Source organism: Mastomys coucha, unplaced genomic scaffold, assembly GCF_008632895.1.
Source record: "Mastomys coucha isolate ucsf_1 unplaced genomic scaffold, UCSF_Mcou_1 pScaffold14, whole genome shotgun sequence".
In the NCBI taxonomy this organism is placed as follows: Eukaryota; Metazoa; Chordata; class Mammalia; order Rodentia; family Muridae; genus Mastomys; species Mastomys coucha.
The window spans coordinates 31,350,441-31,354,261 of NW_022196896.1; positions in this window are offsets into that span (position 1 = coordinate 31,350,441).

The following is a 3,821-nucleotide window of genomic DNA, read 5'->3' on the forward strand; positions in this document are numbered from 1 at the left end:
TTCAGCTCCTTTGTCAAAGATTAAGTGACCATAGGTGTGTGGGTTCATTTCTGGGTCTTCAATTCTGAACAGAACCCACGCACCTATGGTCACTTTCTTCCTTCTTTTCTGAGAGTCTTTTTATGTAGTTCTGAACCATGGCTGTCCTAGAATTCACTATGTAAACCAGCTGATCTTGAAGTCATAGAGATGCACCTACGTCTCCCTCCTGGGTTCTGAACCTAAATATCACAATGCCCAGAAACTGCAGGGCTTTTATTGTACCCAGATATTTCTGCTCTATTTCTAATTCTTAAAGATTTCTTTATCTTATTATTTTATGTGTATAACACATACATGCCTTGTCTTTGTGGAAGTCAGAAGGTATCAGATTCCCTGGAACGGGAAGTGAGCCCCCCTCTGGGTTCTAGAACCTACATGCAGGCCCTCTGCAAGAGCACAAGCACTCTTGACTACTGAACAGAATTTTCTGCCTAAAATTTCTGTTCTTTAAAAACATAATTTTTAATTTTGAAAACAAAGGCTTAAAGTATTTTCCTACTGTCATCCCTCAGCATATAAAAGTTAAATCCATGTATGCTTTTGGGTTTTATTGTGTTACACTGTTTGACTTTTTAAATGGCTGTTTGATTTGCTAACTTGAATTTCATTAAAAAAATCATTTAATGAACTTTGGCTTGGGATTAGGACAGAATTTTCAACAATTTCAGAATTGGACTTAAGTTTAAGTATGCTTCTGCCATTGTGTCCAAAATGACATTCTTGGCACTGATGAAAATAAAATCTAAATATTAACTCTGAAAAAATGCTGGAGATGCTCTGTGTGATGATTAATATTGGCAACATGACAGGCCCTGGGTCACCAAGGAGACAAACCTCTGTGCATGTCTGCGAGGGAGCTCCTAGGCTGGCTAGGCTGAGCTGGGAGGATCTCCTTCAGGTGCGGGCAGCACCATGCTATGGAAGGAGAAAGTGAGCTGGGTGCCAGTGCTCATACTCTGCTCCCTGACTGAAGATGCAAAGTGACAGATGCTCACACTGCTGTCACCATGCCTTCCCTGACAAGATGAACTGCTCCTGAATCCTCCTTGGCTCACCTGCATTATCAGACATTTGATTGTAGCTATAATAAAAAACTAGTACACAGTATTTCCTGTCTGCTGTATACTTCGGCAATATTTAATTATTTACATAAACACAAACAAGCACTTCTATCTCTTAAACAAATCCACCTTCATCTTTGATGATAGGTGGTTAAAAAATATATGCCTGTCAAAGAAGTATTTTTAATGAATGTTTTTATGATTTGCTATGGGTAAGTTTTGATTTGTGTACTTATTTTATGGTCCTACACCTAGGGTCTTGTCAATTCTCAGGTAAGAAAGGGCTGCAAGTGGAAAAGCAGTCCTGGTGTAAAGTCTGTATATATGTGCACCCTGTGCCAACTATATTGAGTTGTGTCTCCATAAGTGTCTGCAGTCCACCCTAAGGATGCCAGTAGGAAGATAAGATGGTTGCTGAGAGAAAATCTAACTAAGCCCTCTACACTTGTACATCACTGACTGTAAATCACTATTTCAGGTGTCATACAGATGGTGATGTGTCTTAGTTTCCGACTAGATGTGCTGTATAGAACACCTGTGATGTGGGTAAGGACCATATCAGCTTAACTATTGTTGGAGCTCTGGGGGCCACTGATTGCCTGCTGGAGTTGGATTTATTTATGAAGCAGCTTCAGAACCCAAGCACCTTTGCTCCTCCCTGATACTCGGGCTCATGAGCAACTTTCGATGCTTTGTTTCACAAATTCTTCCATTTTTTCATAATAATTTTGTATGAGGATGTGTATTGGATACTTCCCTGACTGGACTTGTACTGAGCCCAGGCTAGCCTTAAACTCATGGCGATCTTCCTATCACAGCCTCCCAGATGCTGGGACTACAGGTTTATGACATTGTGCTTGGTGGTCTTCTCAATTTCTTCATGTAGAAAGCAGAGATGTGGATTCTACAAGCCATCTCCTATTTCTGGCTGTCTATCTTGTCAGTGTGGCCAGATCTCCACAGTCACCGATGCTCTCCCCACTGGAATGTTACTCAGATGGCTCAGTGATCCCAGACATCTTGAGATTTCGGGTTTGTTTTGTCAGACGTCGAGGGTAGAGAATTCGGAACTCCAGTGAGTACCTACTTCCACAGAGTTCCAGTGAGTACCTACTTCCACAGAGTTCCAGTGAGTACCTACTTCCACAGAGTTCCAGTGAGTACCTACTTCCACAGGGTTTTCCTTTCTCTCTGGGTTGTTTCTGATGCTTTTTCTCTACTCTTGAGAACATCTAAATAATTTTTATTTTGCAAACTGGAGGGATTCTAGGTTCACACAATTAACTTAAAAGTTGTTCTGATGAGAGGAGCTGAATGCAATGGTATAGATGATGAGCCAGAGAGATCAGTGCAGCCCAGAAATTCAGTACCAGCCTGGGTTGAGCAAGATCTTGTCTTAAAAACAAAACAAAACAAAACAAACAATAATACAAGGCTACATTTATGTACAGACAAATAGTTTCATTTGTTCAAGATTGTCTAAAATGACTACTTAATAGGCACTAATAGGTATGTTAACTTTTAAAATAATCAACTAATCCTTTGAACAAGCATCTAAGAAACATTTACTGCTTTCTCCATTCTTGTGAGGGTAAAAGGTCCAGACAAGCTAATTAATTTGTCCGTGTTACAGCCCTTGGCACACAAACTCCACTGTTTAACACTGCTCTGAGGGAGGTAGATGGCATGGTCAGTAAGTTTAGTCCCAGAAACACTGTGCCAAATAAATTTGAAAATATGCATCAACCCAAAGGTATCTAGAGCATAAGAATTAACTAATCATGGGTTTGGGCAAATAAAATCTTAATATATGTTCCAGAGCAGAAATTACAGAAGCTGTATACCTGCCCAGAACACAATTGAATTTAGATTTCACAATAGAAGGGCCAATGGAAACATCAGGATGTGAGTCAATGCTTGAAAGAGGCTCCCGCATGTCAACTGCACTCAGGTGTGGATGTACTCTGGAGCCATAATGCAAGCAAGCAGGCAAGCAAGCAAGATTTTATAAAAGCATACATTCAGTCAGTAGATTGTTAAAGGCAATGACCCATTGGTTCAGCTATTTCTCCAGGTCACTCTGCTCCAGGTAAGAAATGAAGTTATGCTTGGCAAATAGGCAATACAAGTAGTACTTTAAGTGAATGGCTAAATACATGAATTACTATATAATAAGCAGTCTTTTCTTCCTCATTGTATGCCAAGATGGCTATATCGCTAAAGTCCTGATCAATTTATTAGGATCCTGACTCCAAATAAGTATTGGGGGGAAATGGGGTTGGGTTCATAATATAGCTCCATTGTAGAGAAACTCCTTGCCGTGCATAAGCCCTTGGTTCAATCCATAGAACAGAAAAGAAGAATTAGTATGACTTTGATTGAAATTATATACTATATTTTTAGAACAAATTGAGAAGGATTTACAGCTTAGCAGCAACACTAATTAAATGTTAATTTTACTTCTCAAACTTGTGAATTGCAGAGGCTTTATTATGTTTGTGAAATTCCAGTGGATATAACAGCAGCATGGAAAGCAGGAAACAATGTGGGACTTATGATTTCATACCAAGAACATTCAAAAGTGTGACACTGCACCAAGCCCAAAGTGTGACACTGCACCAAGCCGAAAGTGTGACACTGCACCAAGCCGAAAGTGTGACACTGCACCAAGCCCAAAGTGTGACACTGCACCAAGCCCAAAGTGTGACACTGCACCAA